General features: G+C 40.1%; 1 protein-coding gene across 12 annotated transcripts in view; it reads left to right on the forward strand.

Moving 5' to 3' along the window:
- The window catches only part of NRCAM (neuronal cell adhesion molecule), a 241568-nt gene that overhangs the window by 78791 nt on the left and 147113 nt on the right, over window positions 1–15664 (forward strand). For all 12 annotated transcript variants that reach the window (XM_059725993.1, XM_059725991.1, XM_059725994.1 and 9 more), the window contains exon 2: window positions 15363–15458. The gene's annotated coding sequence lies outside the window, so the exon portion shown is untranslated. The remainder of the gene's footprint in view (window positions 1–15362; window positions 15459–15664) is intronic.

The following is a 15664-nucleotide window of genomic DNA, read 5'->3' on the forward strand; positions in this document are numbered from 1 at the left end:
ACAAGAATTTAAGAGTTATGTAAACTTTTTCCAGGCGCTCTCAGTTTTTTGGTTTGGAAAAAACCCTGCACTGTGAGTTTAAAGTCTCCTAGAGAATGACTGGGGTGACAAGAAATATAGATGGTTGAAGAACAAACACTTGCTGGAGAGGGATTTTTTTAGGATTTCCAAAGACTAATCTTGCTAAAAAATTAAACAGCTACTGTGTTATTTACCATATCTAAAGTGCATTATCATTAATACTCAAATAACTTTAACATTGGAGTATTTAAATTTTAGAAACCAGAGAACCACTTTATCCTTAGACTGAATTGTAGGTATCTGTTCATTAATAGTAATATGACATTCAGCTGCTAACAGTGTGTTGCAAGATACTTTGGTTTTTTTGTGGAAGAGTACATATTTCTTCAGAAAATCCTTCTGGATTAAGTATGTACAATTAGGCAACTTTACATTAAATTCTAGAAAATGTCATTTCAGTTCTGACAAGAAGTTCTATGCTTAAGCTAAATGTCTCATAGCTCCTGTTCAAAGTCATACGTCTTGAGGGAGGATGGTTGGTGATTGTAGATATAAGAAGTACCTGGGGACTGAAGTTAATAAATAAAATTAATAAAATCAGTGTGACAGCTTTGTTTCTGTGAACATTGAGAATAGATCTGAAGATGAGTGAGACTTGGGAAACAAAAAGTTATTAAATAATACGTGGCATTACCTGTCATTTCCATACATTCTTATATACCAGAATAATGACAATTTTAGAATTAAAATCTCTGCCTAGAACTGTCTTTACTCATGTGCCTCGAGAAATCAAAAATATATTAGTTTTTAATATATCTTTTATTTATTCTTTACTGTTAATGAAAGATCAGAACACAGTTGTACTAAGTAGAATATTTGCCACTAGTTATAAAATGGATTTAAACTGTCTTTTGCCAGTATATGTTATTTAATATATTCAAAATCTCAAAGCACTAAGAGGATGCCCTACATATTGAAGGATGCTCTGTCACATTTCAGTACAAACCAACTACAGTGGACAAATGTACCAAAATAACATCAATCACTTCAAAATTAAAAACTTGTTTGAATTTGCATTTAAAAGGGAAGGTTTCACCCAACAAGCATCTTATGATTCTTTGATTGCACTGGGACTGGCTGAAATGAAAACTCTGTATAAAAATTTTTTTTTCCCATGGGGTGAAATAATTTATGATATCATGTGGAGGCATTAGCCTAAGGGACTGAAATAAGTATATGCCACTATATTCTGTTTTTGCTGATGACTGCATGAGGCGTTTAATATATTACTCAAGAAAAGAATGCAGCCACTTCCTAAAATTTCATTTTGAGAAAGAAGTAATGGCATCTTGAGCCAAATAAACCCCCCTTATTGCTGGAGGTGTTAATTGCTTAATATATTATTTTTAATTCTGTAGAAATACCTAACTACATCGATCAGAATTAGAATTTTGTGCCCAGTGCAGCACTTAACATGTAGGAAGGAGTTTACAGTTGGAAAGAGACAGGGTCTTATGCAGAAGCCCATATTAACCCTGCTGGCCTTCTTTATTGCATCAAAATGAAAAGACTTCATACTTTTACAAAGTATTGGAACTGACGTGAATTTGTCCAAAATGCCTACAGTCCATCCCCCAAAATTGCTTTCTGAAGTGCAAGGCAGAATTTAGTTTCCTAAGACCAAACAAGCAACTCCTAAAGCTTGTGTAACCACTTAGGCATTCAAGGGCTTGCCTATATTGCCCTGGATGCTGATGTTGGGGAGTATGGGGATGAGCATGCTCTCTCTACCTGAATACTCCAGACCTTGTTGCTGGCCCCCATCCCCATGTTTCCCCATAAGGCTGGTCCAAGGCATTCCCAATGGCTACTCTCAGGCACACTGACAGCTTGAGAGCAGCACTGGAGATAAGGCCAAAGTAGCTTCACTGGCAACCTTCTGGGACTGGTGTGCTCTCAGCAGGACTTGTTACTACAGCAATATAGGCAAGCCCTGACAGCTCCTACATTTTGACCTGTACATTTACTTAGTACTACCGCACCTGCCTAGAACTGCTGCCACCTTGCCATCTGACTATTTCAACACCTGTCTCATGCATAAGGACACTTGGGATTAATAAATTACACATCCCTATGGCTAAGGCCTAGATTCCCCAAAGGATTTAAATATTATAATGGAATTAACAAAACTGAGTTTGGTTTTTAAGTTGTGGGGAGTTGTTTAATAGTGAGTTGTTTAAGTGTGAATTGTTTACATATCCGTGGCACAGTGGAGAGAGTTACATGCCTTTGTGAATCTCAGTCCTAGGTATCTCCTAAAGAGTGCAGAATGACTATACCCCAAGGTAGGTAATGCTGAGGAAGGGTTCATCTCTGAAATCCACTAGACTTAGGTGCCTATCTGTAGCCCTGAATTAGGTGCCTGAGATTGGGATTCATGTCCCTGAACCCCTCTGGGGTTCAGACACATCAGTCTTTACTTTGTGTATGACAGGATCACTTTTCTTTTAAGAACCAGTCACTGGTCTTGTATACGGGGGCACAGAAGGAAATTGGTGAGGTTTTATTCACCAAGGCGCCCCTGGGGGTTACAAGAAATAATGGTCGCAAGCTAGCAGAGAGCAGATTTAGACTGGACATTAGGAAGAACTTCTTCACAGTTTGAGTGGCCAAGGTCTGGAATGGGCTCCCAAGGAAGGTGGTGCTCTCCCCTACCCTGGGGGTCTTCAAGAGGAGGTTAGATAGGCATCTAGCTGGGGTCATCTAGACCCAGCACTCTTTCCTGCCTATGCAGGGGGTCGGACTTGACCTATTGAGGTCCCTTCCGACCCTAGAATCTATGAATCTATAGTAGCTAGCTGAGTTTCTCAACCCATGGGCCGCAACCCAAAAGTGGGTCACAAGAATATATGAAAGGGTCACAGACAAATTTAAAAAATGGATCAACAAACTTTAAAAATGGATTCTCCTTTAAAGGAGAAAAACATGGGGAACCATGGCTTTTCCCTTGCAGGCTGGCAGAGTTCCAGCTTTCAAGGAACTGCTTGGGCCCCTGCCTGCCCCACACACCCATCCTTTGCCCCACACACTAGGGGACTGGAGTCTGGGTGCAGAGGGCAGAGGGTTGGGAGTGAGAGGTTCTGGGTTGGGACTGGCCATCAATGTTTACAAATGGGTCCTGGTACAAAAAAGATTGAGAACTACTGAGCTAAAGGATAAAAAGTCTTGCCCAAGCAATGAGAGAGCTGGGACCTCCTTAATCTGAGAGATCAGAGAACCATGCTTTCATAGCTATGCTAAAAGCACTTTGCCCCTCTTTGGTTGAAGCTGAAGCTGTACTATTATCTAGGCAAGAATTCAAGAGAAAGTATAAGAGGGATACTGACCATGTAACCAAGTGATGAGGGCACTCATCTGGAAAGGAGGAGGGAAAGACTTAGATTCTGGTTCATACTCCCAGGACTCTTTATGCATTTTTCCATTAGACAGTGGTTGCTTAGACTGCATAAACAGACCCTTTGTGGTCCTAGGATGAAGTAACTTAGGTGGCTAAATGTCATTTTCAAAAGTCAGTTAAGTTCAAAGGAAACCCATGGACTCCCAATGAGATTTGGGTTCCTAAATGTCTACATTAAATATATATATATATATATATATATCTTAGGAACCCAAGTCACACAAGGTTAGACTTTTTAGAAGTATATAGGCACCTAAGGATGAAGATGGACACTTATTGGGATTCTCAAAACTATATTGGTACCTAAGCTGTCATTGGATTCAACAGGAGTTAGCATCTGCCTGAAGGCACTTTTGAAATTTTTGTTGCAAATGGCTCCCACATAAAAATAATAAATTCTAAAATGTGAAGTATTGACAGAAAAGGGTGAATAATTAGGTGAAAGGACACAAACCTTCATGGGATGCCTACTAGAAGGAGAGTGGGGAAAAGAAAGAGTTGAAGCTGTGAGGATAGTAAAGAAAGTGCAGGGCAGGTAGGATGGGACCAACAGAGGAGAAATTAAGATGGGGGAGAAGCTTGAGGATATTGCAGTGACCAACCAGTAAACAGATCCCAAAATTATCCCAGGTACCAGCTGCAGAAATCTTCCTACAGAGTGCAGGGAGATGGTAAGTGGATACTAACAAGGTATTTCTATGGCCTTTTGCTACCACTTTTAATTCTACCTGTTACTAGGAAAGTCCTCGCCTTCCTGGGGGCTGGTTTCCTCCTGACCAGGTACTCTTGTGCTTTCCTCAGTCCATGTGGAGTTGTAATAAAATAAATGTGGAAGAGTTTCCCAAAGAAGGGAATCCCCACACTAAGTCCAAGTCAGAGCCATAGCAGCTGCCCTGATGCCAATTATACTCCATGCATATTAAAGGATAACTGTACCATTTTCATAAGATCAGAACCCTGACACCTTTGGGTGCTGACAGATGTACTGAACTCATTCTAACTCATGGTACTTGGCCCAGTTAGAGCTGGAGGGGGAAGGGCTGAGGGAGGCTGCAAGGAGGGGAGGTTCAAATCCACCCGTCCCCTCTTAAGTTTAGGCCAGGCAAACCCCAGCTGGCAGACAGCCCCGATCATGCCACAAATTAATCTTAGGGAACACAAATTCCCTAAGGCTCTGAAGTGGAGCGCCTTCATCTGATCCCTCATTTGATGAAGGTTAATTTGTCATAGGATTGGCCACTTAAAAAGTGCTCTGCAGGTATACACATGTCATGTCATGGCATGGCTGTAGAGCACTTTCAGGGGTTCAGTCACATGCCAAATGTAACTTCTGTGTGCACTCTTCAGGAAAATAAGATATTAGCCATTCTGAAATACATGCAAAAATTTAATTCATACACTGTTTATAAGTATCAGCCTTGGCAGATCCTCCACACCAATCCTTGTTAAACGGTTTGCACCATTATCTTGTATAGCTAAGAGATTAAGAAATTATTCCTCCAATTGTGGAGACGCTTCAGTATTCTGTAATATTGCTCATATATTTGTGAAGTGACAGGCAAATTACGTACCTGCTTCTTTACTGCGGCAAAACTGCAATTCCTCAAGTTAGCAGAGGCATGGCAAAGCTTAGGTAGCAGTTACAAATGAAAAAGTGGTACTGTAAACATTTTGTTGATTGTAGGTCTAAACTGACAAAATTAACTGTACTGTTTTCTTTGGGACCTTAATGTTATGATGATAGTAAATAATGTTTGCTAGAGGGTGCAGCAGAAAGTTGCCTGTTCTTTGGCTTTTTGTATGATAATGTAACATTTGTAGAAAACATTGTCTAGATTGGTCTGTCATATAACAATCTTCCAATTTATACGTTGTGACTTCAGTCTTCCACCCCTAGCCTAAATGTGCATTGTTTCATGTGAGTCACAGCTAGTGTATTAGTCCTTGAATTAAGTTTCAGGTTGGAAAATAGTTAAGAATCCTATTTTAGTTTCATAGTATCTGATGAAGTGGTTTGTTGCCTACAAAAGCTCATGCCTCTTTTAACAGTTAGTCTCTAATGTGCCACTCTGCCTGACCTTTTGTCTGAAAGACCTGGAAATGCATACAAATTCTGAATTGCCTAAACCCTATTTCGATATATTGCAATCAATGTAAATATATTTTGTGCACACACGGGCATGACTACACATGTGCTTTAATGTGTATTAGCCTATTCTAATGTGCATTAAAGAGTCACAAAAAAAATGCTCTCCAGCTAATGTGCATGAAAATAGGCAAATGCACCTTTTTCTACTACCTCACAATGGAGCACATTAATTAATTAATTAACCTAAAGCACATTAATGAACATGTAGATGTGCCCACTACGACCCAGCTGAAGTCAGAAGTTTTGCCATTGACTTAGCTATGACTAGTTTTTCATTCCCAAAGTGTTGTTTTTTAAAATATATATATTTTTCTCCAATATTGTAAGATAAGGGTTGCATGAGTTGCAGTATACAATGAGTCTAAAAAATGCAGCCTACCTCTGTTTGGACATTACATTACACTTGAGAATGCTCAAAAAATATTTTTAATGACTAGTAGTCTGAATGCATGTTGCCAATCTGATTTCAAACAAAAGAAAGATTTTTATCTATTACCATATTTGTTCTTTTAATTCGATTTCATGCTTGCCTAAACTCTGTCCGCACATGGTATGTATTAGCATAAATGTTTTAATCCAGATACGTTATGTAAATGTTAATTCTTCTGACAAAAATCTTTAAACAAATGTGTAGTCCACAAATAGTAAGCAAGTCACTATGTTAAGCCTTTTTCTCTTTTTTCAGTTATTTTGTGTTCAAAGGAAACTTTTATCTAATCACATAACAGGAACAACAGAAAATGTTTGACCCCAGATGTGCTTCAATTCCACATTACTGTTTTTCTAGACACATTCTTCATTTTTTAACAACCCAAACCAGTTATGTATTGTAAGTTGTCAGTTCTTTAATAAACATAATTTCACCTACTTTTATTCTGTTATTCATCAGTGGTATAATTTGAATGAATGTGGAAATCAAGTATCAGATTCTAAATATCATGAGTAAAATCCTGATCCTATTGAAGTCAATGGGAGGTTTGCTACTGACTTAAGTAAAGTGAGAATTTCACATTAATGAAGTTAGAATTAAACTTAATTTTTCTTGTTTAAATTTTAGATTTTGATCCTCAAAAAGTAAGAAGTGTTTTACTTGATCATTGATGTGAGTCGTAGGATGGAGATTCCAGAATTTCTCTAGGTAGCCTGTTCCAGTGCTTGACCACTGTCCTGATCTCCAATGTAAATTTCCCCTGCTGCAGCTTGAGGCTGCTGCTCCTAGTCCTGTCCCCTACAGACACCAAGAAAAGCCTATCTCCATCCTTTCAGATATTTGAAAACTGTTATCAAATCCCACCTCAGTCTTCTCTTCTCCAGGCTAAGTAACCCTTGTTCTTTTAGTCCTTTTAGTACTGAATAGAATGGAAGAATTACTTCCCTTGATTTGCAAGTGACATTCCTGTTAATACAACCCAGTATGCTATTGGCCTTTTTTGCAACATGAGTAAACTGTTAGCTCATACATGCCTTATTGTCCACCAGAACCCTAGGTCCTTCTCTGCAGTACCACAACCAAGCCAGTCATTCCCTAGTCTATATTTGTGTATGTGGTTATTTTGCCCCAAGTGCAGGACTTTGTACTTGTCCTTGTTGCATATCACTTTGTTGATTGTGGACCATTTCAACAGTCTATCCAGGTCATTCTTGATCCTAGCCCTGCCCTCAGGAACAGCCACAGTTCCACCTAACTTGGTGTTATCCACAAATTTAATAAGCATGCAATGAATCCCACCATCCAAATTATTAATGAAGATATTGAACAATGAAAGAACCAAGGCAGACCCATCGTGACCCACTTGATGCCTTTTCTCAACTAGCTATTCAGCCATTGAGAGCTATTTGCCAAGTACGACGATAGCCATTTATAAATCCACCATACAGTACTTTCTCCTCACCTGTATTTCCTTAGTGTGACATTTAGCGAAAATGTCAAGGGGGGCAGTGCCAGAAGTTTTGCTAAAATCAAGGTATATCACATCCACTGATCTCCCCTCATCCATATATCCTGTCATTTTATCACAGAAGGAAATCAGACAGGCAGGACTTGCTCTTGGTGAATCTATGCTGGCTGTTCCTGATCGCCTTGTTCTCCTCCAGGTGCTTCATAGTAGATTCCTTGAGAACCTGCTCCATGATCTTTCCAGTTACTGAGGTCAAGCTGACTCATCTGTAATCTCCTGGATCCTCTCTCTTCCCCTTGTTAAAGATGGGAGCTATGTTTACCCTTTGCCAGTCATCTGGGACCTCATCCGACCTCCATGAGTTAACAGAAATGATGGTCAATAGCTCCGAAATTACCTCAGCCAATTCCTTCAGTACCCTTGGGTGCATTTCATCTGGCCTTATCAACTTGAAAGTATCTAGCTTCTCTAAGTAATCCCTAACCTATTCTGCCATTACGCTAGGCTGTTTTTCTCCTTCCTTATCTCTGCTGCCTGCTACATTCATCACCTGGTAGCTTTCTCTATTTGTGAAAACTGAAATTAAAAAGGCATTAAATATTTCAGCAATTCCTGCATTTTCCATGGCTAGATTGGTCTTCCCATTTTGTAAAGGGCCTATGGAATCCCTGGTCTTCCTCTTACTTTGGACATACCTATAGAATCCATTTTGATTGCCTTTTATGTCCTTTGCCATCTGCATCTAAAATTGTGCCTTGGCCTTCCTAATTCCTGCACCCTTTCCCCCTGCATGTTTGTGCAATAATCTTATACTCTTCCCTATACTATATATGACCAAGTTTCCACTTTTTATAGGATTATTTTTTGAGTTTCAACTTCTTGAAGAGATTGCTGTCTAGCCAGGTTCTCATATTGCATTTCCTGTTCTTCTGCCTCATCAGAATAGCTTTCTCCTGTACCCTTACAAGAGCCTTGTGAAAGGTACAGTCAGCTCTCCTGGACTCCTTTTCCTCTCAGATTTGCCTCCCAGGGGATCTTGCCCATCAGGTTTCTGAGTTTAGCCCTCTTATATGAAATAAGGACTGTTTAGTTAGCTAGCCAAAACTGTGGGCTAAAGCAGAGGTTGTTAACTTTTTGGGGCTATTGCAGACTGCTGCTTACAACCTGGGCCCTGCTATGGGCCACCAATCTCTGCATCCCTCTTCATGTGCCCTTCTCATGGCCCTTTCCCTGATCAGCAGATATTGTGGAACCAATAGATGGAAAAAGGCAGTTAGTGGTAATGGGACCCTGGGGACACCTCCTGTTCTGCAGTAGAGGGAATAAACTGAACATGGCAGTAGGACCCTGGGGACGCCTCCACTCCTGCTCTGGTTGGAGTGTGCTGCTGATTTCCCCAACCTGGTGTGAGCTGGATCAGATCTCTTCATGAGGTGGGTCCAGTTCACAGGATGTAGGTAGCTGGCATTCAGAAATAATCAGGTGGCTTGCAAAGCCTCCCCATCTGCTAATTTCTCATAGCAATCCACATGTGGTTGCTGCAGGTGTTCACCATTGTGAAGAAAAGTAGTTCACAAAAAAGAGACTTATTACAGGGACTTTTGTTCAGTCACTAAAGTCTTTAAAACAATTTTATTAATGAAGTTAAACTTTTTAGAAAATGTTCTCTTTATCGTAAATGCTTCTTTGAATAAGAAAACAAGGCTATCTTGATATTAATTATCAGTCATGTTACAGTGGTTCAGTTGTGTACAGATTTTTTCCCTTCCAAAAATTTCCTTTTTTTGTAACCTCTAACTCACCTTTTTCATTACAAGAGGACATTCCCAGGTATTGTTTGTTTTTCAGAATCTGAATTTTTTTTAGAAATGTGCATTAAATAATGGCTGTAGTTGAATTCTTTGCAGTGTACTACTTTTTTTTCTTCTGAGTTATTTATGCGTTGCCTTTTGTGTATCAGATCATGCAGTATAGTCTGTCATTTTGTAATAACAGTTTTGAGATTAAAGAATATTTATGCTGATGTCTAAGACATAAAATGTTTGCTACCCTAACCAGCCAGTCTCTGCAAATGTTAGCTTAAAAGGAGCCAGCCCAATAGATGTTGACTAATGTATTGATGTTCAATAACGTAAAACTGGACAGCACCCTCTAGATCAGAATACATTCTCATTATAAGCAATCATTTCACATAAAGCTGTTCATAAGCTGATCAAGCTTTTTAAAGCTATTTAGTATTTATGCCTCCACCACTTATGTTGGATGGCTTTTCCTAACTCTCACTGTTGTGGTTAGAAACCAATTTCTAGCCTAAAATTCCAGATGAGTAATTTATACCAATTTATTTATGGGCTGGCATTGTATTTTAGCTTAGGAAGGTATCCTCCCTGGTGTTTATTCTTTTAATCTTTTTGCAGAGAGCAATCGTATCCCCTGTCATCTTTCATTTTACTGAGCTAAATGAATCAAGCTCCCTCACAAAGCTTGTTTACACCACGGTGGCAGTAAACTACAGCCAGAATGGCCCCGAGCACACCCATCCTTCCCACTAGTGCCACAGTCAAATCTCAAAGTATGCTGGCAAGAATGCTTTGCTGTCTTTCCTAGTGGCTGCTCTCAAGCACATCAGAAACCAAGGTTTTGAGAGCTGGCACAGAGGAATCCCCCTGAGCAGACTCACAGGTACTCTTTGCAGTCTGGAACATAGCAGCAGCAGTGAGTGGGTGGGATGTTGTCAGAGGCGTCTCATTGTCAGCTCAGTGCTGTCACAGTGGACATATGCCTTTAGTCTCCTCTTGTCAAATAAGCTGTCCCTTTTCTTTATCGTCTTTGTAAACTCTCTCTACACATGTTTCTATTTCAGTTTTTCTCTCAAACTTGGGGAACCACAATTGTACCCAGTAATCCAGATAAATGCCTTCTACAGTGGCATTAATGCTTCAACTGGAAATTTCTTTGCCAACATATCGTAGGCCTGTATTTGCCTCTTCGATGGCCATAACACCTTGGTTATGTTCATAATCATTCTGTTATTGACTGATTACAGCCTGTTCCTTTATTTTCTCCTCCTCCTTTTTTCCCAACTGATGAGCATTAATGCCATCTTACAGTGGAAATTGTTATTGTTAGTCCCTAAGTAATAAGACTGCATTTTGTGCTATTAGATTTCATCCCCTTTCTATTATTCCAGTCCTCAAGCTCAACCAGTTCCTCCTATAGTTTATTTTGATCTTTGCCTCCAAATTTTCTCTTCATCTGATTTCATTGGCATGTTCCTACCTTGTGCGCTCACTTTGTTAATGAAAATGTTAAAGAAGATTAGTTCCAACACTGCTTGGGGAACTTCTGTAGTAACACTGCTCCCCACTACCTTTTAGCACAACCCATTACTGTCTATAATCTCCTTGGTATCTAATTTCCCATGTGACACCATACCACTTGGGTATGCTTTAGTGATTCAGGTTTCCATTTTCTGCATTTGTATTGTCTAGAAAATCACTAATCAATGAAACATAGCAGGTAAGTCTGGCACAATCTACCTTTTGTAAACTTCTCTCTTATTTTCTAAAATAAGAAAATGATTGTCATCTTTAATAATTTTCTCTGTGTTCTAAAACACAGCACTATTGAGGTTATATGGTGCCTGGACCACTTTTTTCTGGATTAAATATGTGCAGTTTTTGCTATTCCCCAGTCACGTGGTACCATATGTATTATAGATTTGTTAAAACTCCTTGCTGAGAAACTTTAGTTTCATATTCCAGATCTTTCATTATTCAAAGATGGATGTTGTCCAGAGTGCATTAAGCTCTTTTGAGTTTTGCTTCAGTCTCTGGTGGAGTAAGTTCTTTTTCAGTGTCTCATTCCTATTAGCAACACTGTCTTTGCCCCGTTTTTCAATATCATTTTCCTTTTTGGAAAATCAGACAAGTTCTTGAACCATGCCTAGATTGTTTTTATCTTGGCCTCATCATTATTTCATCACTGCCTCATGGCTTCTTTCCCTTTGTTATTTGTTAGGTGACTGAGGAATATTTAACTCTTTGTTTTAGTTTCCCTTGCAAGATCCAACTGGGCCTGATTTTTTTGTGACAATTCTCACATTATTCCTTTACTTCTTGGCAGCCAAGATGTATTTTTCTTTGCTGATAAATCCTTTTTCTGGCATTCCTTTTGGGATCTTACTTCTCCCATCCTTACAGGGGTAGCCATTCTGAAGCCTTTCCCTATAGGTAGGGATCTACCAAATTCATGGCGGAAGTGGGGTGCACTGTGGCAGGTTTCCTTGCTGATTTGGTGGAGGTGCCCCACTTGCAGCTTGCTTCTGCTTAGCTGGGCAATGAAAACTGTGGTTTTAAAAATGGCTCTGTTTTTGCCTCCCACCACTGATTGGCTGAGGGACCCTGGATGGCCCTGCTGTTTGCTGCTGACTGGAAGGGAGGCAAAAAAGTCACCATGTTTAAAACCATGGTTTTAGCTTCCCTGCAGGGGAGTGGGAAGCAAGGGGCGCAGTGCATGCGATGGAATGGGCAAGATTAAAGGAGCCACTGTGCACTCTGCTTCTGCCGTGAACTCAGCAGGTCCCTATTTATACGTTGTTTTCCTTTGATTGAGATATGAGTTCCAAAGACTTTTTGTAGTAGGGATAAAGTATTGTTTTTGGTTTCTCCTTAAGACTTGAGGAAGGGCACATGATGCCTGAAAGCTTATCCAACAGCTGTCATAACTGTACAGTTGGTCCAGTAAAAGATACCACCAAAAACCCTTGCCTTATAAAGCAATATGTTTATGTGTCTTTTTGCACATATGACCTAAAGAAATTCCCAAATTTAAGACATTGAACTCTTCCTAACAATTGACTTCAGTAACAAGCTCATTTAATTTCTCAAAGTCTGCTCTTTTGAATTGAAATCTCAGTTGCAGATGTTTTAAAGTAAATGAATGATAAAAAGGAATCAGTTTGCACTTCTTTGACCCGTTTCCCGTATACTTTCCAGACAAATAAAATAGACACAGTCCCTGTTCAGCTAACTAAAATGGAGGTTTTCTGGTTCATGAAAAATGTCTTTTTGATATTCAGTTGTGGTCTCAATCAGTTTTTTCCTTTTTTTTAATTACCACCAATCAAAAAGTAAAAAAATAATAATTTCTGAATCATAATAGTCTTCCCTAAGTCCAGAGTCACCTAGGTGAAATTAACTTTATTGTCAGTGTTACCACCAGGAGCAGCAATGAAGCTGATAAAATCAACACATTAATTGAGAATCTGCTCAGAGCTCCCAATTTTCTGTGGTCACGTTTGGGTAAGGGTGGGCAAAGTGGGCAGTATTCGATTCAGATTCAGCCCAATTCAGGAGACAGATTTGATTCGCTGATTCGGATCACTGTCCTGATTTCGATTTGGCTGAATCTGAAGATTTGATTCTGATTTGGAGAATCAGTGATTCGGCCATAGACACAGCTTTATATGTTTTTTGTACCTACCTCGAGGTACCAGGAATGGCTTGTAAATGCTGAGATGGTGGGGCAGGTGGAGCCACTTCTGGTACACTTCTGGGTCCCCCCAGGCCCAGGAGGCACCAGTTGCTGAGCCACAAGGCAGGGGGGTCCCCCGTGCGCTCCGCAGCGGACCCGGAAGTGGACCGGATGTACTTCTGGTCCACTTCTGGGTTCATCGCCAAGCAAGCAGGGGACCCCCTTGCACTCCCGTGAGATGCTCCATCTGCCCCACCATCTCAGTGTCCATGAGCTACACTTGGTGCCTCAAGGTATGTAGAAATAACATATAAAACTGTGTCTATGGCCAAATCGTCAAATCTCTTTGAATCAAATCGGAGGCTTCTGATTCAATTCAGAGAGATTAATGGGTCTCCTGATTTGATTTGGATTCGGAGATTCGGCTGCCAAATTGGGCTGAATCTCCTCTGAATTGAATCGATGACCGAAGCTTTGCACAGCCATACCGCTGGGAATCAGGTGGCCTGGGACACAAGCTGTCTTGGAAAGTCCTTGGATCCTCAACCTAGAGTAGTTCTTGAGATGTCACAGACCTGAAGAGCCCATTCCAGGACTTTGAGGCTTTGTCTTAGCTCTGCAGCAGGGAGCTTAGACAACCTGAGAACACTAGTCAGTTAGGACTTCCGTATTATAGCCAGGCAATCTGTGTGGGCAGCTGCTCAAGAACTGCAGACCTTGAATTGTATGGATTCTTGCATCTGGGAAACCCATCCATTGAAGCTGTCACACTGCCACAGTCTTAGAGCCCTATCAGCATTTCAGGGAAATAGACAATTTTTTCCCATCACTTCAGGTGTTAAGCCAGGAATGATAGTTCAAGCTGAAAAATTCTGAGCAAGTAAGTCCTAGAAGTCCAAGAGGCTAACTTAATCTGGGAATTTCAGAGTGTGTAGGCTTTTTGCTGTTGAGCTGGAAGTGGAGACTGTTAGAGTTAGGGCTCTCTGAGTCTCAGAAAGACGGGGAGTAGAACCTGGGCATGGCTGGATGCCCCAAAACTGTAGGGTCGGGTACAGGGTTGGATCCCCAGTAATCTTACAGGATCCCTGCAAGTTGGCTTCTGATTGTTCTAAAATGGTTAAACCCCAGATGTTTTGGGCAGAATAGTTTAGTTCCAGCATAGTGACATTTTGTTGGAAAATCTCTTAGTGCAGTCTAACTGTGATGTGAAGCTGTGATGCACAGGAAAGCAACAAACACATGTGGGTTTGAGATGGGAGAAAAATAAAAGAAATCTTATAAATAAGATTATAAGGATATTCAGGTGGAATGTGTATGTACTTGATGTCATAATATATATAGACCAACTTCCTCTCTAGTAACTGGCTCTAATCATATATATGGACAGTCCTTGAATCTTATCTTATTTTGCTTTAGAATATTTGACATATGAAATTATTGCAGAACGTAATACCTAGATCTGTGCCACAAAATCATTATTCTGTTGGCTAAATGTATTTAATTGCATCACTTAGTTCCATGTGGTTTTTGGGACGTAGTTTTTCTGTACATTGGCTTAAGAGGAGAAATAGAAATTGTAGGCCCCCTCTACACATTACAGGTATTGTGCAATTAACAGAAACCAGCTACATGTGCAGAGTTACCTATCATGCCATAAGAAGCTCAAACCAGCTATAAAGTTAGACCTTGAAAATGTATACTAACATTATAGCTGGTTACTGTTCAGCTTTAAATTGCACAACTAGGGCGGATGCTGGTTTGTGTTAGCATGCCACCCAGTGTCAGAACCAGCTGCCACCATATCCCATCCTTGGGATTTTCACGCACCACAAACCTGGGAGACCACAGTAACTAGGACCTCTCGGCACCAAGGTATTCACACACCACCAGGGCTGGGAGATCATGGCAGCTGAATCTCCCAGGCTCGGGGGGGCATGAAATGCCCCCGCAGCTGGGAACTCCTCAGCTGAGTGGGCTGTCAGCTGTAGGAGCTTGCTGGTGCAGCAGGAGCCCAGGATTGGTTTCTTTCTGCACTGGCAATAAGGTGTGATGGAATCTAATGTGCAATCCCACAGTCATGCTTCTTACTATGCATATGTGGCATGGCAGGAGGTGCAATTGTGTGGATTGTGCATTAGATCCCATTGCACCTTTACCTGCACATGTAGAGGGGTCCTTAATTGAGTCCATATTAAAATACTGTTTTGAATATATTTTTATTAAAACTACATTGTATTTATTGTTTCAAATATATCAAGATACATCTCTGATACTAAGACATAGCAGGTTATCAATTAGTATAATGTAATGAGAAGGATTGTGGACTTATTTAAACTTCTCATATTCCAAATTATTTTTTCAGGCCAAGCAGTAACATAAAGAAGAGCTGTAGTAGAAGAGACAAGGAAAAAAGAAAAGCAGAGGAATATCATCTTGTTCTCAATATATTTATACACGGGTAAGATGATTTGTATTTTATTTGAAAGTTTTACCAATTTACCTTACCAATTTCTACATGATCTTTTTTCTATGTAGTTATAAAACACCCTGATAGTGTTTTAGTAAAATGGTAATGTATTTACTTGCATTTTGAAACCTGATAGTGTAAAATGTTTGTGACAAATATAAATTAAAAAATGTCAGTTCTACTAAAGATCTTGGATC

Source organism: Alligator mississippiensis, chromosome 4 (assembly GCF_030867095.1).
Source record: "Alligator mississippiensis isolate rAllMis1 chromosome 4, rAllMis1, whole genome shotgun sequence".
NCBI lineage: Eukaryota > Metazoa > Chordata > Crocodylia > Alligatoridae > Alligator > Alligator mississippiensis.